Source organism: Anthonomus grandis, chromosome 1 (assembly GCF_022605725.1).
Source record: "Anthonomus grandis grandis chromosome 1, icAntGran1.3, whole genome shotgun sequence".
NCBI classification, from domain to species: domain Eukaryota; kingdom Metazoa; phylum Arthropoda; class Insecta; order Coleoptera; family Curculionidae; genus Anthonomus; species Anthonomus grandis.
The window spans coordinates 24,342,320-24,367,059 of NC_065546.1; the positions used below are offsets into that span (position 1 = coordinate 24,342,320).

The 24,740-nt window shown below is 31.7% G+C and overlaps 1 protein-coding gene and 1 long non-coding RNA gene across 3 annotated transcripts in view; one reads left to right on the plus strand and one right to left on the minus strand.

Moving 5' to 3' along the window:
- LOC126738834 (protein lin-7 homolog C) overlaps positions 1-24,740 on the plus strand; it is a 49,005-nt gene that overhangs the window by 2,437 nt on the left and 21,828 nt on the right. The gene's annotated exons all lie outside the window — the stretch shown is intronic.
- LOC126738846 (uncharacterized) overlaps positions 15,896-24,740 on the minus strand; it is a 63,469-nt gene continuing 54,624 nt past the window's right edge. Inside the window, exons 2-8 of one of the 2 annotated variants that reach the window (XR_007661466.1) lie at positions 22,305-22,395; positions 18,955-19,241; positions 18,405-18,847; positions 16,591-17,778; positions 16,464-16,538; positions 16,208-16,330; positions 15,896-16,152 (exon numbers count right to left, since the gene is read on the minus strand). This is a non-coding gene — a long non-coding RNA (uncharacterized LOC126738846). Of the gene's footprint in view, positions 16,153-16,207; positions 16,331-16,463; positions 16,545-16,590; positions 17,779-18,404; positions 18,848-18,954; positions 19,242-22,304; positions 22,396-24,740 lie in introns of both variants that reach the window. The other variant, XR_007661465.1, reaches the window with a different exon arrangement.

The following is a 24,740-nucleotide window of genomic DNA, read 5'->3' on the forward strand; positions in this document are numbered from 1 at the left end:
TCATTCAACTGCAATATCAAAATTAGAGCATTGTAGTGCATTTTTATTAAATATTCAATCACTTCGGAATAAGGTGGATGAGCTTTAACTTCTGCTTGCTAATTTTAATTTTCCTGACATTGTTATATTAACGGAACATTGGCTTAGACCTAATGAATGTTTTTGTATTGATGAGTATGTACCACTGTCAGTTTATTATAGACAGAACTCTCTGCATGGTTCTAATTAGGAGACATTTTCAAAACTTTTTCTGTACCATTGATAAGTTTAGTGATGCCTCAGTTGAACGGGTTTTTGAGGGTGTTCGGTGTGTTTTTTTAAGTTGTTTAATATGTGCGTTATTTATATATACCGCCCGCCCTCTGAGGATATCAGTCTGTTTCTTGACAGGTTAGATTGTCTTCTGTCCCGGCTCCCAATTCACTTGCGTGTTATCTTGGCTGGAGATTTTAATATTAATTATTCAGAGGTTTCCTTACCGCAAAGAATTTCTCTTGATGGAATCTTCAAATCATTTGCACTCACCATGCATGTTAATGCGCCCACTCGTATTTCGTCCTCTTCATCGACCACTATTGATTATTTCTGCAGTAATCTGGACGGTGTTACCTGTTCAGTGCACTCATTGGGTGTATCGGATCACGAGAGGGTGTATGTCCAATTCCCTGGTGACTTTAAAGACTTTAAAAACAAATCTGGCCGCCGCATTGGAAGAGTGTTTAGCGGGAACAATTTGAATTTATTTTCTCAATCCCGGCCGCACACAGAGGGTGGTTGCATCTGGATTTTCGTCAGGGATAGCACATCTTAAATGTGGTGTACCTCAAGGGTCAGTGTTGGGTCCTATTTTGTTTTTATTATACGTTAATGACTTAAGCTCTCTATCACTGCATGGACTAGTGGTTCAGTTTGCCGATGATACTACAATTCTGTGGCATAACAAAGATCAAAAAGTAGTCAGATCTCTCATAGTAGAGGACCTTCACAAAATTAAAGAGTGGTGCATCTGCAATCAGCTTGTATTCAATGTTGATAAGACTTGTTGATAAGACTGTTCTGGGCTTTAAATGTAATGTAGAGGGTTTTTTGTTTGATGAGCAGAGCCCACTACATGGTAGGGATTATTGTCGATTTCTCGGCCTCTTCATTGATGAGAGTTTAAGGTTTGACAACCACGTTTTGGGCCTCGCTGCTAAACTTTCTTCTTGTTGTTTTGCAGTCAGGGTTGCCAGGCATGAGTTGGGGGGGTTGTTTGCTCGTTCAGTTTATTTCGCCTTAATAGACTCTCATATCCGTTATGGGTTGCCATTTTTGGGGTTTGTGCTCCAAGGGACTCCTTAGCATAATTTTTACTATTCAGAAAAAAGCATTAAGGTATCTGTGTGGTGTTGGTCTGAGAGTCTCTTGTAGACCTCTTTTTGTAGCTGAAAGAATTTTAACAGTTTTCAGTCCACCATCCTGCACCAGTCATAATACTTGTCAAGTGGGCAACTTATCTCTTCCAATCCCCACCTCCTCACTTACGAGAAACTCTCTTATATTTATTAGTCGTAAAATATTTAATCATGTTCCTTTTTCGATTAGGAATGTTACAGACCTTAAAAAGTTTAGGAGAGAACTAAAGAAATTAATCTTACCAAAAGCTTACTACAGCATTAAAGAGTATTTTAACGATTCATTTTAATATTTAAAATTATTTGGTTTTTTCTTTGTTTATATAAAATATGCTTCTATGTACAATCAAAATCGATTCTGTATTCTGTTTTTGTCCTGTATAACCAAATAAATACTTATATTATAAATTCTAGGATTAGGAAGCTTTTAGCATAAATTTGTAAACTTAGCAAATAAAGTATATTTTGACTTTGACTAAACATGAGCTATCTTTTTATCTTGTCGATATGATTTATTTTTTATCAAAATACGATGACGTTTTAAGGCTCCATTTGGAAAAATCGACAAGATTTAAAGGAACGTCCAACTTGATTCAAAACGATCTTATTTTAAGTGTGGGGGAAGTTATCCAAAAAAAAATTCAAATATAATGTAAAAATTTCTAGAGCTTGTCAACTTCAAAGAAAATAAAATCATTTTAGAAGAAGGTTTTGATTCGTTAAGACAAAATTATCCTTACTTTTTTGACCGCGTTTGAACTGTCTGTTATAAGTATTCAGTACTTCAGAAGGCCTAAATAAAAATAGTGTTAGTGACTTAAAAGGTTTTAAAATCAATAAAAAAGTGTGGACTACATCTTGCTTGCCCCGAAAGGCTCATGCTTTGTGAAATTACACTTACTATACATAGTTACAGAACATAATACATAGTTACAGGACATATAAATTACACTTACTATACATAGTACAGAACATAGTTTTTCTCAACTCAAGATTAATACTTTTACCAGAAATTCTACAGGACAAGAAAGACTTTCTGCTTTGGGAATGATTTCAATTGAACAAAAACTACTTCAGGAACTTTTCAAAAAACCAAATTTTTATGACAATGTTATTGAAGAATTTGCAAAAAGTGGAGTTGCAGTTACATTTTAAGTAAGGTTAGGAGAATATTTATAAATTCAGACATAAATTTCTCATTAAATTTTATCATTTAAGGTAATTTTGTTTTGTTCCTACCTGTATGAGGTAATAAATGCGAAACAATAATATTGATTTTCGTATTTTTATTCTATTATTAAAAAAATATATGTACCTATATGTACTTGAACCGCACATATTCGTGATGAGGACGAATGTAACGGTGTAATGATGGTGATAGAGGACGTAATGTAAATTACGTCGTAAATTACGTAATTTACATTACGTCCTCTGTTGATTTTAATTTTTGATTATGTCAAAAAATCGAGCAAAAAAATAAAACAGCTTCCCCATTTCTTAAGGACTAGAGACGCCTCTGTTATAAAAGTGATTTTAATGTGGACTTCCTTAAACCCTCAAACTATTTGTCTAGGTTAAGTTGTCTTATAAATAGATTTGATTTAAATCAGATAATTACAGAACCTACCCGATTTTGCTTGCGGAATAATTTCGCTATTTTTAATTTTAGTACAGAAAAAACTAAAGCCAAATATTTGAAATGTCGAGACTACAATAATATTTTGAATAATCGAGATGCCTTTGATTATGCTGCTAGCCTCTTACCATGGGACGAAATTTATTATTCTCCTAATATAGATGAAAAGTTTTTTAATTCAAGTATCAAATAATTAATTGACAAATTTGCACTTACAAAATTAAAGAAAAATAATAAAAGCAAGCCTTTTACTCCATGGATAACCGATAATATTAAACAACTTATAAAGCTAAGAGACACAGCACATAAAAAATATCTGAAAACTAAAAGTTGTAACTACCTCCAGTACTAGCGTAATTTAAAAAAAATTACTAAACACGCTATCATACGCGAGAAAAATGCTTATTTTTGCAACTTCTCTAAAACTTCTGGAAAGCCCTTTTGGGATACAGTAAAGAAGTTAAATATTATACAAAGAAAAAATGATTTCAACATACCTGCCGTGTTATCTGAAACAAATGTACTCAATGACTTCTTTGCTATTTCTAATAAATCGAATGACACTACTTGCAAAGAAAAAAATTCCTTTTATCAAAATAAAGCGTTCAATTTCCGCAATTCACTAAATTTTAATCTTATGGATGAGACTATTTTAAAAGATATTATAGCAACAATTGGTACTAATTCAGTAGGCTATGATGGATTAGGAATAAGAGATATTACTTGTTTTCCATTCTGTAGCAAACCGCTCCTCAATATTATTTATTCTCATATATCGAAAATCAATTTTCAGACGGAAAAAGGCTATCATTAAACCATTTGCAAAAGTCTCAAACCATAAAGAAGCCAAAGATCTACGCCCTATTAGTATTTTACCTGTTTTGTCTAAGGCTCTAGAGAGACATGTGTTTAATCAAATTACTGCAGACATGTGTTTAATCAAATTACTGCATTTTCAAATTCCTATAAAATTATACCTGAATGTCAATCCGGGTTTAGGAAACGTTTAGTTTTAGTACAACTACTTGTGTGGTAAATCTCATGAATGATATTAGGCACTATGAAGAACAAGAACAAGTAACAACCGTATTTTTTATTATTATTTATTTATTTATTCATTCATAAAAATAATACATCTCAAACCAAATATATATTTTACACAATGGAGCATAGCTCTGTGTGTGTATAAGGGTATCTAATTACTTTAATATACAGGGTGATTTTTATAAGAAGGTCATGCTTTTGGGCGATGATAGGGGACGTTCAAATATAACTTTTGATATAAGACACTATGGGTCGGAAATGCGTAAGAAGCAAAATACAGGGGGTTAAAGTTTTTAAAAAAATTAAGAAATTAATTTTTAGTTTTTTGACTGTTTAAGATATCGGTGTCAAATTTTCTCAATAAAGCTACCTAATAAAGACGCTTTAAGTGTAAAAAGTAAATGTTTTAGTTTCAACCAGTGGCGTAGATCAGATAGGCATTAGAGTAATTTTTTAATAAAAAAAAATAGTACGCCACTGATAATCAAACATTTTAAGAATCCTTGGTTTATTTAACAGAAAAAAATGTATCCTGCATCTTTTTCCCAAAAGGCACCATTTTATCAGAATTTAAACATAAATAACTTTAATAAAAACTAAGGAAAAAAAATTATTGGATAACGTTAAAAAATACTAAAGAATAATAATTAATAATTAATTTAAAAGGTGCTCAAAGTGGCCGCCATTTTGTTGGATACAGAGCCTGCAGCGTAATGTTAAATTGTCGTGAATTTTCTGAATAACTTCACCCCTATCTTTAATTTCGGTATTTGGTCTCGCACGAACTCATCGGATTCGCCGAGTGTGCATATCCGCTAACTCAATGCCACGCAAATTGTAAAGAGGGACATGATAATAAAATAAATAATAGCTTTAACGGTTGCTAGGATATTTTTGACATACGAATCAAAACTTTGTTATAACGTCATCTTCCTGATTAATTTAAATAAGGTAGTTGTTCTGCCGTTGCTTTATTTTGAATGTTATGGAGCGATTTACGTGGAATGAATTGGCAGATATGCATTTAACCCTTGAGAAGTGAATCCAGAGGAAATGCTGTATTAGCTCGCGCGATTTATGCTGAACGTTTTCCCAATCGAATGGTCCCAGAGAGAAGATTTTTTCTTAAGGTCGAAAGTCGACGTGAGAGAGGACAATTACAAGTAAGTACCTACTTAAAAAAATTAAAACAAAAAATTAACATGTACTTTTTGTTTTAGGTGAACCCAGGCATAAGAGTTCGTGCAAGACCTATTCGTGATAATGTTGAGGAGGAAATACTTCACAATATTGAAGAGGATCCAAATACAAGTACCCGAAAAATTGCTGATCACCTTAGGATAAGCCAAACGTTTGGAAAGTTTTACATGATAACCACCTTTATCCATTTAAAAAACAAAAGGTTCAGCATCTGTTGCCCCAAGACTATGCTAATAGGTTCGCGTTTGCCACTTGGTATCTTCAACAAGGGGCTGAACACCCAGATATACGCCAAGCTATTTTGTTTAGTGACGATTCAACGTTTTGCCGAGAGGGACATTTCAACCCAAGAAATAATCATGTCTGGGCTGATGAAAACCCTCATGCTAAATTTATCCGTGGCTACCAACAAAAATTCTCTGTGAATGTTTGGGCAGGCATTGTAGGGGAGAACTTGATTGGTCCGTACATTTTGCCAAGACGTCTCATTGCAGAAAATTATTTGATTTTTCTTCGAGATTTTTGCCTTTCTGCCTGAACATTTAGAAGATGTGCCATTGGATGTTCGGCAAATAATGTGGCTTCAACATGATGGTTGTCCGGCACACTATGGTCGCGTTGTCAGGGAATATTTGAACCAAAGATATCCTAGACGTTGAATTGGGAGGGGAGGCCCAGTGGCTTGGCCAGCGCGCTCCCCCGATTTAAATCCCTGTTATTTTTATTTGTGGGGTCATTTGGACCAACTTATTTATTCTACACCTGTGCCAGATGAACATGATCTTTTGGCTCGCATTGCAGTAGCTGCAGGCGTAATTAAAGATAGGGGTGAAGTTATTCAGAAAATTCACGACAATTTAACATTACACTGCAGGCTCTGTATCCAACAGACGGCCACTTTGAGCACCTTTTAAATTAATTATTAATTATTATTATTTATTATTTAGTATTTTTTAACGTTATCCAATAATTTTTTTTTCCTTAGTTTTTATTAAAGTTATTTATTTTTAAATTCTGATAAAATGGTGCCCTTTGGGAAAAAGATGCAGGATACCTTTTTTTCTGCTAAATAAACCAAGGATTCTTAAAATTTTTGATTATCAGTGGCGTACTATTTTTTTTTATTAAAAAATTACTCTAATGCTTATCTGATCTACGCCACTGGTTGAAACTAAAACATTTACTTTTTAGATTTAAAGCATCTTTATTAGGTAGCTTTATTGAGAAAATTTAATACCGATATCTTAAACAGTCAAAAAAACTAAAAATTAATTTCTTAATTTTTTTAAAAACTTTAACCCCATGTATTTTGCTTCTGAGGCATTTCCGACCCATAGTGTCTTATATCAAAAGTTATATTTGAACGTCCTCTATGATCCCCCAAAAGCATGACCTTCTTATAAAAATCACCCTGTATATCTATTTTTTACAATATAACAAATTTTAATAACGTGTATACTTTTTATATTAATAATAAGCCGTTATTTCCAACAGGCAACTTGCCCAATAACAGGAAACAGTTGCAAAACAATGAGAAATATAGTTTAAAGAAAAAAACACAAAACAAACCTAAAAGAATAAAAAGAAAAAAAAAGTAAAGTCACAATCTCAAAAGTTATCCAAAAAATTAGAACAAATAACTGTTAATATGATATAAAAACCCAATTATAAAAGTTTAACAAGATAATCATATATTCAACAAAATTGAATTAAACTAACTGCAATATACCTACTAACTATAACTTAAACACTTGGGTCTTAATCCCAAGAGTAATGATCCACCAAGATATTAACAGTCACATGAACCGGAGAGAGATTTATATCACACATATGACAGATCCGATTAAATATAGCGCATATTGTATATAGTGGCGATTTCAACAGGATGTTAGTATGAGGCCTTAACAGAAAGAATGTTAGGGGATGTCTAGCATTAAGCCTAGGCACCATGAAACGTACACCAGAAAGAAGTACAGGACTATCAACTGAATCCATTCAGTAACCCATGCAGGAATTTTACAGAGAAGATCATTCTTCTGAGATGTAATGGATGTAGATTGAAGCGTTCCAATAGTTGCCAATGATCAAACCCCCTAACTGTATATATGCCATCCTGCCTGAAGGCCAAAAACTTAGCAAATCTATGCTGAACAGATTCAAGGAGACCAACATGATTCTGATAGAGCGGGTTCCATATAATGCTGCCAAACTCCAGTTTTGATCTCACAAAGCAACAGAAAAGCAGTCTTAATGTAGATTCCAAAGTAAAACTCTGAGAACTTCTAATTAAAAACCCAAGCCTTCTCAGGGCTGACTTGTCTATGTTGTTGAAGTGTGGAACGAATGTAAATTCAGATTCAAAGGTGATACCAAGATTAGTAATTTGCTCTAATCTACTCAAACTAGTATCATTAATAAAGTAATCAAAATTTAAGAGTGTTTTTGATCTAGAGTAACTGACCACACTACATTTAGCCGCATTCAAGCATTACCTGTTAACAGCGCACCATTCCTCCAATGTATTTAGGCAGTTCTGAAGAAAAACACAATCCTCCAAACCATATACATTTAAATATAGTTTCAAATCATCGGCAAAAGCCAGCCTATGACAAGTGAGTGACTAAATAAAGTCATTTATAAAAAAACTAAACAGGAGCAGACTAAGGTTCGAGCCCGCTGGCACACCCGATGTTACGTTAAAATGTTTCGATTTAAAGCCCTCATATTCGACATATTGAGATTTACCAATCAAGTAGGAATGAAATAATTTCCCTGAAAAACTATACTGAGTTAATTTATGCAGCAAAATATAGTGATCTATCCGATCAAAGGTTTTTTGGAAGTCGGTATAAATAACATCGACTTGAATATTAACATCAAGTGATTCACAGATGTAGGCTAGACAGACAGGATAAGTTAGTAACACAAGATCGCCCGCTAAAAAATCCATGCCGGTCTACAGAGATAAGTTGTTTTGCGTGACTAAATAGCGACCGATTCAGGATAATTTCGAAACTTTTTGGGAAGTTACTGAGTATTGAGATTGGCCTGTAGTTTTGATCAGAGTCCCCAGCTTTTAATATAGGTATTATTTTAGCAGTCTTCCAAATTTCAGGAATCTGATCTGTTGACAGTATTAAGTTGAATGCAATCTTTAACCAAGAAGCTAGGTACACCGTCTACACCAGATGTTAACTTATTTTTGAGTTTTTTACTTTACTTACTATTACGCCAAAATAATCTGGGAAGCATAAACGTTGGAAATGTCAAAGTGGGGCACATTATCAGAGGTCGACGAATGGTTAAGAGCAATCATCAGCACGTGACTTTGCCTGAAATGGATTTAACGCGCTTTATCGGGAAGATGAGCATTTGGCAACAACGCATCGCTAAAGCAAAGCAGAATACTGTTCGTCTCGCAGCAGACGAGTCAATGTTACCAGAGATTCATCGGGAGGAACCAGTAAAGAAAATAACATTTTTGTATTAGTTCACTCAAAATATCCTCATGTTCCTCTGGTAATACGGTTTTTTCATTATTCAAATTGACGGATTTAATTTATTCATAAAAAATGCTTTTATATAGGAGGGTATTAGTATCACAAATTTAGGGAGAGAAGGAATGAAATATAAAATTTGTGATAATTTTGTCTCACTTTCAAATATGCCTAACACGGTTAGTTGACAATTAAAATACAAAAAATAAATTATAATAGTAACGTACTTTAATTACCTACACTACATTAATATCACAAATTAATTTATAATGTACAGCCCAAGAATAAAAATCTAAATAAGGATTACAAAATAATGATAATAAAAGACAAAATAAATTAATCATAACAAAAATCAAATATACAGTGCTTTCATTTCAAAACGATCCACCCTTAATAACTTTCTTTAAAAAAAAAAAAAAAAAAAAAGTCAAATTAGATATGACTTTGCGGGGATGGGTCGATGGGGGACGATGCATTTACTGAAGTTTTGTCAATCACCTCCTCACCTCCAGCTAACCTCACTTTAATATGTCAAATGGGAACCCCCATCGTGTGATACATCATAGTAAGCAGCGTAAAATTCTCTATTCAACGGTACCAGAAAAAAAATGAAATCGGTAAATGTGTAAGCAAATAGTTAGCGAAAATGTCTAGAAATAATGAATATTTTATTTACGCCAAACTTTGGTATTTTAAATGAATACTTTTAGTGTGGTACCTACCTCATTTTAAAATTCTTACATTTTTTATAATAGATCATCAAAAAAAAAATACAAGCAATTTAGAAGTTAAAATGTGTGGTAACAAACAGTACATTTAGTTCAAGCAAATTATTTATTTTTTTAAGTAAAGAATGTGTACTGCTATTTGCGAGAAAAAAGTGTCTTCAAATTTTTTGCAAAAATCTTTGCAGTCTTATAACTTTGTATGTGTATTTAAAACACTGCAATACCTTACATTTTTAAGGCGTTTAAAAAGCAGGCGATTTATTATTGTTAAAACTGTCAGTTTGACGTGTGCAATTTTTCAATTTTAGTTAAAACAGTGAGTTAATAAAATGGTGTATACGCTAGCCGAAAGAATAGAAATAATTTTCCTTTATGGAGCTCAAGATCGGTGTGCTCGCAGAACCGCGAGAGCATTTAATGAAAGGTATCAAGATAAAAACGTGAGCCATAAATACGTATTAGAATTGATATGAAAATTTGAACAGACGGGATCGATTTGCAATAAGAAAAAATATGAAAATAAAGTTGTCGATGAAGCATGCCAAGTTGAAGTACTAGGATAATTTGCTATGGATCCAACTTTGTCTATACCAAAGGCCGCAAAACTAACAAATATTTCCTCTGGTTCTGTACATAAAGTTAAAAAAAAAATAAGTTCTTTCCTTATAAAATTCATATTCTTCCTGAACTCGGAGAAGATGATTTTGATAGGAGAATTCAATTTTGTGAAGTGATGTGCCAGCGAATTGACGACGATCCCCATTTATTGAAGAACATTTGCTTCAGTGACGAATCGACCTTTTTTTTAAATGGCCTGGTGAATAGACATAACTGTAGATAATGAAAATCCGCATGTTTTTCGGGAAGGCCATACCCAATATCCCCAAAACATTTATGTGTTTGGGCAGGAATTTATGGGAATGAAATAATCGGGCCATTTTTTTTGGAAGAAAATTTGACTGGCGAAATTTATTTAAACCTTTTAGAAAATGCAATATACCCTTCCATCATCCAATCTATGGAAAATCAAGTAGATCAACATGGTGCTATATTATTGAATGAAAATAATATGCATTTTCAGCAGGATGGAGCTCCCGCGCACTACACTTTGGTAGTTCGAGAGTGGCTTGATGAAAATTTTCGAGAAAAGTGGATTGGCAGACGTGGTGCAATAGAATGGCCTGCGTGGTCTCCGGACCTAACCCCACTAGACTTTTTTCTTTGGGGCTACTTTAAAAGCAAAGTTTATAAAACCCCACCTGAGAGTATTCAGAATTTAAAAAATAGAATATTTCAAGAATGCAGAGAAATTAGCGGGCAGACCCTTGCCAATGCTCGTAAGGAGTTTGAAAATAGTTTTTTTTATTGTCTTGCTAATAACAGCGCGCATTTTGAACATTTAATAAAATAAATTTGTTAAACTAATTAAATTTGTTTTTCTACCCTACCAATTTACACTTTAATTGCTTCTTGGTCAAACAGATTTATTTTTTTTACAACCAATGATAGCATAATGAATGCCCTTTAAAATAATGTATCACACCATGGGGTAGCCATTTGACATACCAAAGTTTGGCGTAAATAAAATATTGATTATTTCTAGACATTTTCGCTAACTATTTGCTTACACATTTACCGATTTCATTTTTTTTGGTACCGTTAGTAATTTTACGCTCCTTACTATGATGTATCACACGATGGGGGTGCCCGTTTGACATATTAAAGTGAGGTTAGCTAGAGGTGAGGTAAATATCAGTAAATGCATAATTAAACGTCCCCCTGTATATCTAATTTGACGTGTTTTTTTTTTTTTTTAAAGTTATTAAGGGTGGATTGTTTTGAAATGAAAGCACTGTATGAGAAAAAAACACACACAACACAACATTTATCTAAAATTATAATTACCAAAGATTGTAGATGATCTGTAGTAACGCAATAATAAAAATCTAATAAAAAGGATAAAATGATGGTTACTATATATATACACTGGTGGCCAAAAGTAGATTGACCACTACTTATTTTTCAAATTTCTTTATATCACGGTTTAGGAAATGATAAATTAGGTGGGACAGTACCCGATTAAAAAACAACGGAGCCTATTTGTAATGTTTAAATATATTTAAACTATTTATTCGTAATACTCAATTTTATAAAAAAAAATTAAAAAACTAAACAATTTTCAAGTGGCCAAAATTAAATTGACAAATTCAAAGCTTACTAAAATAAAAATAAGTATAGAAAATTTAAAGGGTTTTATTCAATAATGCATTGCATAGCCTCTCTTTCTTCTCACTTCCACCAACCTTTTGGGCATTGACCTAATAAACGCAGGATCCTCCGATGCCGCGGAAGGTATGGCACTATAAATCAGCAGAGTGGAACCATCTTCGGGAATTTTATCGCTCATTCCCTTGGAAAGAAGTCTGCTTTAGAACCAATAACATCTCAGAATGTGCAAACCAAATTACAGAAACGATCTTGGCAGGAATGGAAGCTTATATCCCTTTTTCTACTAAATGCGGATCAAACAACAAGCAATGGTTCAACCTGAATTGCAAAAAGGCAGTAAACACTAAAAACGCAGCATATCGTAAATGGCGTTAACATCCTTCCATCGAAAATCGGAGGAACTTTTTAGCTTCCAGAAATAGCTGCAAGCGAATTATTGATGAATGCAAAGAGAGTCACAACAACAGGATCAAAAACAAACTGCTAAACTGCCCAAATGGAACAAGATCTTTCTGGTCGGTATCGAAAGCCGCTAGTCAAGGATTTGCTAAATCGGCCTTGCCACCCCTAACAGCAGATGATGGTTCTATCGCGGTAACAGCAAGGGAAAAAGCCAACTTACTGGGTAAACTCTTCGCGTCCAATTCTACTCTGCACTCGCAAGGCAAAACACCGCCATATTTGCCAAGGGTGAATTCATCGATGGGAGAAATTTCGTTTCCCCAACGAATTATAAATAAAATTCTTAAAAGCGTAGACACCAACAAAGCTACTGGACCCGATGGAATTCCAGCCCTAATACTAAAACGTTGTGCAGACGAATTGACTCCTCTCAAGCTGGAAAACTGCTCATGTGCAAGCTGTACCCAAAAAGGGTAAGAAGACGATGCCCTCCAATTACCGCCCGATTGCACTAGTTCCAGTATTATCGAAGATTATGGAGAAAGCAGTCAACCAACAACTGTTAAGATATCTGGAATCATCTGGACTAATCAGCGATCATCAATACGGCTTCCGAAAGCTTAGATCCACCGGCGATCTTCTGGTCTACGTCACACACTTGTGGACGGAGGCGATGGAGAAGCACGGCGAGTCCCGCTCAGTCGCTCTTGACATTTCCAAGGCATTTGACGTAGTGTGGCATGATGGACTACTAATCAAGCTCTCCTCAATCGGCATACAAAACTCATTATTGAATTGGATCAAAAGTTTTCTTGAACAACGAACAATCCAAGTAGCCGTCGATGGATACCTCTCCGACAAATTTAACATTAACGCTGGAGTCCCTCAAGGATGCATTCTATCCCCCACCCTTTTCTTGGTATATATCAACGATTTGCTAGGAACCACTGTCAATCCAATCTGCAGCTTTGCGGACGATAGCACACTTATTTCCACATTTAAGTCCGCAAAACCAACGATAACCGCAAGTTCTCAGAATCTTAGGCAGCAACAAGTAGCTTCAACCAACAACGATATTAGAGCAATCTCGGAATGGGGCGATAACAATTTGGTCAATTTTAACGCTAAAAAAACGCAGGCTGCAGTATTTACGATGAAGACTAACCTTGGTGGCCCGGAGCTGGTTATGGCAGGGAAAACATTGAATGAAATCATCTTTCCATCTTCTAGGAGTCGAGGTCACCAACAGTGTGTCTTGGCATGACCACGTTGCCGAGGTCGCCAGGCTTCCAAAAAACTCAGAGTGCTTTTCAAAACGAAAAAACTGTATACACCAGAATAGCTGCTGACTCTTTATAAGGCTCAAATACGCCCTTCCCTCGAGTATTGCTCGCATGTCTGGAGCTCTGCACCCAAGCATAGTTTAAACCTGCTGGATTCTCTACAGAAGAGAGCTATTCGTCTTATCGACAAACCAGAACTGACAAAGAGTCTGGATAGTCTGGAGCACAGGAGAAAGGTGGCTGATCTCTGTTTATTCTACCGTTACTATGACGGTAAGTGCTCCTCTGAGCTGGCAGGCCTGATTCCACCCAGGGCTGTTCCGGCAAGAAGGACGCGTCTAGCAGTTGCGGCTCATCAACATCGAGTCCACCTGCCTACCCCAAGGACGTCGCTGTATCGGGACTCATTCATCTGGAGAACATCTTCTTTGTGGAATGGGCTTCCACCTCACATATTTCCCGACGCATACAACCTACAGCGATTCAAGATAAATGCCCACAAATATCTTCGCGCAAGCACCATAGGACTTTCCTCTTGTGCTTGTGTTTACCATTAAAAAAAAATTAAATTGTCGATATAGGACGTGTCAATGGATATCCAGCATGCCTTCAAAGCTTCAAAAAATTCTTGTTTATTTTTGAAATTTTTACATCGGATGTGACGATCAATGTAATCCCAAATGTTCTCGATCGGATTTAGGTCCGGTGACTATGACGGCCATTTGATAACATTAATTTTTTCTTGGGTCAACCATTGCTTAATGACCTTGGATGCGTGTTTCGAATTTCATGTTGAAAGTAGTGGTTGAGTGGCATAACTTCATCAGCGTAAGGTACCATAACATCCTGCAGTATGTCTTTATACATGAAACGATTCATCGTGCCTTCTATCAAGTGTAGTGGACCCATCCCATAGCCCGAAAAACACCCCCAAACCATCACGAAACCACCTTCATGCTTGACTGTGGACACCGTATATTTGGGATCATACCTTTGCCTCACAAGACGCTTAACATATCTTTTGCTATCCGAATTAATCAAATTGAACTTTGATTCATCACTAAAAATAACCTTTTTCCATTCGGAGACTGTCCAGTGACTATGTTCTCGAGCAAAGCTCAATCGCGCCCGTACGTTTTTTAAACTTAGCAGTGGTTTCTTTGCAGGGCGTCTTGTTTTTAAATCACTATATTGAAGTCTCCTTCTAATGGTGCGACAACTAACTGAACCCACACCTTCTTCTTCCAAATGCAGCTTATCAGCCTCGATTATTCGCATCTTAATATCGATCGATACAGTTATACCACGTGGCATTGTGAATATTTTACAAAACTAATAGTACGGAAAGTCAAATCAACAGAAACCAACGCATAAAACTCAGAGACTGAATAAATAATTATGTTGTTTGTCAATCCCATTTTGGCCATCTAGCAGTCAAACAAAATTATTGGAATTTGCTAAAAAAAAATATTGAGAAAAAGTGCAAGGAATAAAAATCTATGGAATTTGTTTCTTCAAACTATGTTGTTTACATTCCTGAACACTAATAAGCTCAACCGGTTTTTCCTTTGCTTCAGATAAAATATATCCATAAAAATGGAATTTGTTAATCTACTTTTGGCCACCAGTGTATATATATATATATATATATATATATATATATATATATATATATATATATATATATATATATATATATATATATATATATATATATATATATAAGAAGGTCCTAAACGCAAATCTCAAGAGAGGTGTAAAGATTTAGATTTTTTTTTATATATTTTAGACGATATAATAAATCCGCTATCACTTCTTTTCATATACAAGACTTCCATTTATCTAGTCAACCAAGTAACTTCTGGCGGTGTTGCCAATAATATGAAGTGAATACATCATATATATATATAAGAAGGTCCTAAACGCAAATCTCAAGAGAGGTGTAAAGGTTTAGATTTTTTTTTATATATTTTAGACGATATAATAAATCCGCTATCACTTCTTTTCATATACAAGACTTCCATTTATCTAGTCAACCAAGTAACTTCTGGCGGTGTTGCCAATAATATGAAGTGAATACATCCTCTTTGGATCCATTTTTTTATTTAATATATGTAAAATTGAAATTTGTATTGTAGGAACTGTGGTATGGTAACAACTTAGGTACTCGTAAATTGAGTTTAATTGGCATCGCAGAGGCAGATTAGTGTAAACAAAATAAGTGGAAAGAGAATTATGTCGCCGAAAAAACTTTCTTAAAGTTTATACAAACCTTCAAAACAAAAGATTTTTAGGGAAAAAAAGATTTTTGGAAAAGTTAAAAAGAAAAGTTTTATTCTTTTCACTGACGAAATTTACTTTAAATTATTCAATTTTAAATTATTAGAACTAAAATAATGAATTAAATTAATGAATTAATAAAAACTTATTTATTAAAAAAATATACTTTATGAATTTTGGTATTATAAACGTAAGGCATGTTATACATATAAGACAAGTTACATAAATCTTTTATTAATTTTATTAAACATTATATAAAAACATCTTAAAAAGATTTAGCTTTTCTCAAAGTTTTTTTTCATTAGGTGCTGCATTTTTGCCTTGATTTGGGCTGGTGTTCTTTTAAAATCAACGCTTTTTATAAGTTCCAAGAGAGATTTTTGAGATTTTTTAATGTTTTGTTTTGAATGTGCTTTTGAAAATTTTCTGATATTAAACTCATTTCTTTCGGTGTCCAACCTAAAATAAACAAAAGATGTTTTTTAACATGTTTTAAGAACGCAAAAGATCATACCTCTTTTTATTATTTGCTTCTTTTTTAAAGGTTCTTCTGTATAATTAAATTTCTCTTTTTAAATTTTATTTTTAGTATTTTTTGGTACAGCTGACCTTTTTTCATTTAATGCTCGTGTAGTTTCTGAAAAAATAAAGAATATTTTAGCTGAACCTACAAATTATTTAAAAAATTACCGAAAGATATTCAGAATATTTTATTTTCCGAATAAATGGGAAGTAAAAATGGGTTATTAGTTTAAATTAAAAAGTCTTACCAACATTATTATCTTTATTTGTTCTGCTAGTACTGCAAGATGTCGAAGGATTATTTTTTTGGGGCACAAAATGTCCTAAAACTGAAATATTACATTAAACGATCCATCTCGTAAAATATATTATTACCTTTGTTACTTTCTTCCGGAAATTCCAAATTAGGATTGAATTCTATTTCCGATAAAGACTTTCCCCTAAATTCATTCGGTAATGTCCCCTTTTCCATCATAAGAAGTAGTTTGGAAACCTTCGCGGTTTGGTAAATATCCACTGGTAGTATTAAAATATGAAACATGATACGAAATATTGGGTATACGGAAAATTGGAAAACGTAAATAAGAGAGCAATAAAAAACAACCTTAAGATGTTAAGGTTACATTTTTTGACTTACTCGTAAAATTCCGCATGCGTTTTTTCAGTTTGACCCATAAATTTCGAAAATTGTGCGATGTCTTCTTTGGAAAGATTTAATATTTCGTTGCACAAATATTTGTGTGTGGCAATATTTTTTTTAAATTTATTGCTCGATATAGCTTCAGGATATTGAGGCTTCATTGTAGTAGTCAAATATCGCATCGTCGCCTTGTCCCCACTTAATTTTGCTATGTGGCATGGCAAACATGTATACATTGTTTTGTGATATATACTTATTTCGACATTCTAATAATTTATTTATATATTTCTCTACATTTCTGGTAATAAAATAACTACTTGTCTAGAACCTTTTCCACTATTTACGATACGTCTGTATTTTGTTGTTAAGATTTTTTCCGATTCTGTTAAAACTGATTCAAAATCTTTAAAATTAGATATATTTTGTCTCATATAGTTCTCTATCTTTAAATATTGTACATCACCTATACGTCTACGATTAAACAGAAAAAGTAGTGTCAAAGAACATTGAACCAGCAATTTATAGCTTTCATTATCATCATCATGAGTTAAAAACTTTGTGTAGCAATCTTCAGCAAATTTTGTTGTTTCCTCTCTAAAAATTTTAAATCGCTTACTAGTGGTATAAGGAGTGGTTTATTCCAACGTTTTTCTTGCATATCCTTATTTGCCAGACTTGATATTTCTGTGTTCCAACTTGATATTACCAATTTTTCCAATATCCTTAAATTTAATATATACTTAAAACTGCATGTAGGATTGCCGACCAAATTAATAAGCGCGAAAGCTCACGCATTCTTGCACTACAGGAATACTCTTTGCGCTCTCTCTTATGTTTTTTTTTAGATATAATCCAAAATGACAAATGAGAAGATCTTTTTTTGCAACAAAAGATATGTCATCTCCCTTCATAATAGAAAATACCTAAAAATATTTTTTTTAATGAACTTATTTTAACTTCACCGAAATAATTCAACAAATTATTAATAGTTGATACGAAAAAAAAGAATCGAGTCGGTCAAAAAATTAATTAAAAAAAATTTTTTATTTAATATGCTAATTTGAATTAATCAATTTGTGAATTATTATATTATAGGGTATCCAAAACTAAACTTCCACTGATTTTCATTACATGTATATTACTTAATAACAACTGGGCTGAGCTTAAAAAGGCAATCAATTAAAAAAGTGGTATTTTTATTAATTGTTTAATATAATAAAAATATTAACTGTAACAAAATTTTGATATAACATATTTTTTTGGTATAAGATCACTCTAAGTTGAAGAAAAACCTTGGAATATTTTTTTAGAAATAATTAAAAACATATATATGTATAAAAGAAGTTCTAATGTATCTATTGTTGCAATTTCATATTATGCTTTTGTCTTATATTTATTGTTTACAATTTGGGATACCTTGTATTGTAGCTGTCGAACAAATTTAACGCTGCATGAAACTTTGTTTCTTAATAAAAATTTAAATTATTATTAGCATCTTTTTCTATTTAATCTAGATATTAAAATTAAAAAAAAATAAAAGCAGACTCACCAATTCCTTTATATTTAGCTTTGAAAATACATTTGTCGCATTGCACAGGCAATTTCGGATTGCGAGTCGCTAATATAGTAGTTTTTACCCTTTTTTGGTTTTAATTTATTATTTTTAATAAGGCACTTTTTCGTGTGTCGTTTAAGATTATCTTTTTTAAAGACTCCTTTACAGTAAACACATGGATAAAAAGTTAAAGCATTTTTATCCATCGTTTTCCGATTTGGGCATACTTTGCCCTCTATATATAAATCAAAATTAATTTTGTTCCTAAACAAATTAAATGCCTCTCTTCTGTCTTTACTCTTTCTTGGATACTGCAAAATATCTTTGACCTCATTTTCATTTTTGTGTTTTGTTTCCAGGTGTCTAGCAAAGTTTTTCGTAAAAATTACATTTTTACAGAAAATACATAAAACATCTTTCTTAATCTTTCCAATTGACTGTAAATAAATAATAAAAATTCAGTTTGTTTTTTAACATTTACCTATTAAGTTAAAAATCTTAATTAGTATAATTGAAATTAAATTTAAAAAAAAGGATGTCTTACATTTGTAATTTCCGTAACCACCGAGTTACTTAGCTCACTACATATCATTTTAGAAGTATCCTGTAATTTCTTTTCAACGCATCCCGTACTATTAGAACTATTTTTACTTGTGCTTCCTATTAAATTTTCTAATTCGTCAGAAATATGGGAATCTGAACTTTCAGTCGCATCAGATTGATATTCATAATCCTTATCCCTGTCGTCTTCGTATGATTCCGAGATACTATTATTGGAACTGTCTGCCAAAACCACGTTTTTTAACATAATTTTGGAGATATAGAAACATTCTTAAAAAAATACATAAAAAACATAACATACATAGAAAAAAAAAGGTTAATAAAAAGCGTTTATCCTTACATCGTCATCAGAAAACATATATACATTTTTATCTGTCACATTATTACGATTCACTATTATGATATCTGCTGGTAATAATGAATAATTATTACAAGCAGATATATTTCCATTTACGGAAATATAATTTTGTAAATTTGTTAAATCATCATTTTTAGCTGTTGCAAAAGTCACTTCGCCGGAAACAGGTAATTTAGGAGAAAATTCCACATGTTTTATTGTAGAAAACTCTGTTGAATTCTATATAATTATTTATATAAACTAGTGATAAAAATAAACTAAATATTTACTTTTACCTCATTAGTATCCAAATTATTAGTTGTTTCCGAAACAACAGTACCAAAGGAATATGCTTCAATTTCAGAATCAGAAGCATTGCTTTCAATTCCTTTTTATTTGAATTTATTTCAGAGTCGTTGAATTCAGAAAATTGAGAAGAAAAATTCCTAATTTCATATGAATCGGGTAAGTCCAGAGAGTCAGGGGAATATGTACTACATTTCAGTACATTCTGTAAATAAAAAATATTAAAGCGCCTTTATGCTATATGCAAGGTTTTAAAATGCAATTAATTATAACGAGCGTTTGAAAACAATTATTCGAAAAAATTACAAAAATCATCACTATTGGAGACATGCACTCAATGAAACTCAGACATGCACTCCACATGCTTCTTCTATGAGAATTATCAAAATTGCTATGATATTTGAAACACTGAAATTTGGCAAAATATTTTTTTACTTTATTCTAAGAGATATGAAAAAATGATTAATATTTTCAAATTACAAATTTTAGAGCCATGCATTAAGCACATATATTTAGATGTTTTTTCTGACGTTTCGTTTTCAAGAAACCATCATAAATATTATGTTTCTAGATGGACCTAAAAAAAAGAGTATCCTATATCTATCCTACCCTACCCTATATCATATAACATTTTTTATTACAAATTTAATAATGAATGTTGTATATTGGACAAGGAGATAATTAACTTAAAGTCAAAAGAAAAAAATAATTAAAATGATTTTGCCAAATTTAAATTTTGTCCAAGTATCTTAGCAAGTTACGTATGGGCCGAGGGAAACAAAGTTTTAAAAAACAAACTTTTATTTAAAATACCTCGTATGAGTAACAAATTTATTTAGGGAGGATTCGTACATGAAACAAAATTAAAGAAAATGAAAATTGGGGTTTTAACAAAATACAGAAAGTAAGTTGAGCTAAACAAAGAATTCCTACTCAATGCATTTATCTTATATTTATAATCTTGCCTTATCTAATAGTAAAGGAGTGGTATTTAATGTAAACATCAGCTATTTTAGGGACGTAACTCCTCCACCCTTAGAAAGGAATGTAAACTTTATTAAAGTTTTTATTAAAGTTTCCATGACCAAAATTTAAACAATTATATTATCTTCTTTTGAAGGTTCGCTATTTTTAAGTTTTAATTGGAAAAAGGGCCATAGAGACTTCCATAAAAATGCTATAATTAATAACATTATTACAACATATAGTAAAACTGTCCAAATACTTGTTCTATTATAATAAATAGGATTTTTAAGTAATTTATTATTTTCACTTTTTTGTAAATTAATATCATTCTGTAATTGATCAAATTTATTAAAATTAATATTATTAAGATTGAGCAGTTTTACTTTTTTATATACAGTGTTTCTTGTAAAATTAAACGATACATTAGGTAATGGTATTTTCTTAAAAGTATGTTTAGTATTTTTATAAGCCTTAATAATTATATCATTTAATTTTAACATACATGGTGAACTTAATTCTATAAGATAAGTACCATTAAACATTATGTTATATTGCGAGTTTTCGCAAGATTCTATTCCTACAATATCGGTAGTTGTTATAATAATCCACGTATTATCGTTAATATTTTGGATTTGTGTATCTTCTATATCTATAGATATTGGTTTACAATTTGAACTATTAGAATTATATTTAAGTAACTGTACCTCACAGGGTATATTTTCATAGAATGATTCAGAATGAATATGATAAATATAACATAAATATTCATTTTCTGCAATTTTTTTACAGGGTTGGTTAGAATATCCAAAATGTTTTTCATTTAGCAATAAATATTCAAAATTGGGAACAATTATTTGAAAATGATTATTTTTATTTTTTGTAGGTAGTGGAAATAAATGATACAAATTATAATTGTATTTCTCTACCAGAGGTATTTCTATAATAAAGATGATTTCTGATTCTTTAACGTAACTTCTAATATTTAAAGTATTTTCTATTAACAAAATAGTTTCTACTGAGGGTTCAAAGGGTAGTTTTTCAGGACCTAGATTCTTTTTTATTAATTGTAGTTCAATTAGGAAATCTTTTATGTTGACAATTGCATTATGAAATACGTTTAATTTTGCAAAACTTATGGCTACTTCAATTTTATCAAAAATATTATATATATTTTGAAAAAGTGTATTTATTAGGGAAAAAGTTGCGTGTATTCGAGTAATGTCGGAAATAAAGGCATTCTCTAGTTCAAATAGATTCATAGTTTCTAAAATTTGATTAATGTGATTCTTTAATGTTTCTTGATTATGAGATATATTTTTTATAGATTCTTGGAAAGTGTTAACGGATTTACTAAGGATTGTCATTTGTTGATTTAAGGAATGTTTTAGGTTATTTTGGTTTTGTCTTAGAATTTTTATATTTTTATCTATTCTTTCGGCATCTTCGTTATCCAAATTACCTGTAATACTTTTTATTATACTACCTAATCCATTTATTAAGCCTCGTTTTTCACGTTTTTTTGTAGGAATTATTTGATTAATTTGTTCTTCAATTTTTCGTTGTAAATTGTCTGTTATTATCAGTGAGTTGAAAAATTCATTTTTATATTTAGGATAAATATTAAGATTATTTTTGAGTTCATTATATTTATTACAAATGTTATCATATTCATGAATTAAGTTTGTCAAGTCAAATATTTGTATAAAAGTCCAGTGATTTATTACCTTTTGTGCGTTTCCTATTTTGTAAGGTAAAATTCCAGGGTTGTTATTTAAGTTGTGGTATTTTGGGGATGCTCCAAAGGCGAAGGACCATCTGTAACAAGAGGTCTTTTTAACTCTTTAATATGAATTATTTCTGTTTTTCCCGGGTTTTTGCAACTTTCTATTTTGACACGGTTATGTTCTAAAATTTCAATAATAGTAAAATGGCCTGTAAACTTACTTTTACTTTTATTTCGGGGAGACAACTTTTTGTAGACTTTCTGGTTTAATTCAAATTCAATAGGATCGTTGCCTTTTACGTTAGTTTTTGCTAAAACTCTCTCTTTTTCTTTATCAGTTTTAGATATTACATTTTTGTATATGGCATCAATTTTCTCTTTATGGGATGTGACATAATCAGAATAAAAGGTCGTTGAAATTAAATCAAGTGGGTCACGGGAATTTGTATGACCTAATACAAGTTCATGAGGAGTAAACTTGGTAGTACTATGAGTTGTGCTGTTATATGCAATTATCGCATAAGGCATTAGTTCAATGACAGTTTTATTTTTATCTTTTTGTTTTAAAATACGAAGGTGTTCGATGATTGTTGAATGGAATCTTTCAACAGGGGAATTGCACTCATGATGCCTTGGGGTTGTAAAATGTATTTTAATTTTTTGAGTCTTAAGTAATTCTTGTAGAAGTTCATTTTTAAATTCTCCTCCATTATCACAAGTAATAGTTTCTGGACATCCAAAAAATGAAAAAAAAAATTATTAATTTGTCACAGACTGATTTTGCATTTTTATCATAAGGGTAAGCTTGTCCGTATTTTGAAAATTTATCAAAAACTGTTAGAAAATTCTGTCCTTCAAAAATAAAGGTATCGATATGTAACATTTGAAAAGGTTTACTAGGAGTTTCCGTTTTAACTAGGGGTACATAAGATTTAAATCTGCTATATTTTTGTGTTTGGCAGATATGACAATCATTAATATATTGGATAATATCTTTTTTCATATTTAACCAATAATAAAGGTCTTTTAGTCTAGAATAAGTTTCATCAATACCACGGTGGTTTGTTTTACTAGTATGTTGTTGAGTAATGAGCATAAGTTTTTCGTCTGGTTCTAATATATTATTAACTAGTTTAGTACATTGTATAATTTTAAAACCTTGAAAATGTTTTAAATAAATGTCATTAAAATTGGGAATAAGTTCCTTATCATAAAAATAAATAAAACATGTTTTTCAGGGAACATATAATCTCGAATAAACAATTTAATTTTTTCGATATCTAATGGAAGTTCAACATGATAGATTTTATGTTTTTCAAAGTTTTCAAATTTTACTTTTAATTCAGAATGTAAGGATTTCGTTATTAAATATTGTAGAGGTTTATTGTTTATTATTTCATCAAGGATACTTAGGCTATTATTCTCCATATCAGGTTGATTACTGTGGGCTGTTGAGTCAGGGGTTACATTAGAAGGTTTGATTTGAATGTCAGAGATGATATTAATCTTTTGTTGACTGGTACTAGGTTCATTTAAATCTATAGGTTCATTGTTTTCATTATCTATTGGATTTTCAGCAAGGTTTCGTAGATATTCTAAAATATTTTCATTGTTATCTCCAGGGTTATTAATTAATGACTCATTTTCATAAACATTTAATTGTATTCGGGATAAGGCATCGGCATTGGAATTTTGAGAACCTTTTTTATAAATAATTTGATAATCAAATTCTTCTAAGCGTAAACGCCATCTAACTAATTTTGAATTGGGTTCTTTTAAATTAAAGAGCCAAACTAGAGGTCTATGATCAGTATAAATAAAAAATTTACGTCCATATAAATAAGGGCGAAAATATTTACATGACCACACGATAGCTAAAAGTTCTTTTTCTATTGTTGAATATCTAGTTTCTGAAGCACTTAAAGTTCTTGAAGCATAAGCGACAGGTTTATCATTAGGGATTGTTCCTTGTGACAAAACGGCACCAATAGCAAAATTACTTGCATCAGTTGTTAGTAAAAAGGGTTTTGAAAAATCTGGGTATTGTAAAATTGGGGCATTGATTAAAAGTGATTTTAAATGTTCAAATGAGTTTTTAAATTCGTTAGTGTGCTGTATTTTTGAATCTTTCTTCAAGCATTTAGTTAGGGGTTTTGTTATTTTTGCAAAATCTTTAATGAACCGTCTATAGTAACCTACTAAGCCTAAAAATGATTTTATTTCTTTAGTAGTTTTTGGAATTGGGAAATCTTTCACTGCTTTTATTTTTTCTGGATTGGGTTTAACGCCATCTTTATTTACAATATGACCTAAATATTGTACTTCTTTTCGTAAGAAATGTGATTTATCTAATTGGATTTTAAATTTTGATTCGCGTAATCGTGTAAAGACTTTTCTTAGTTTCAAAATGTGTTCTTAAAGACTTGTACTAAATATA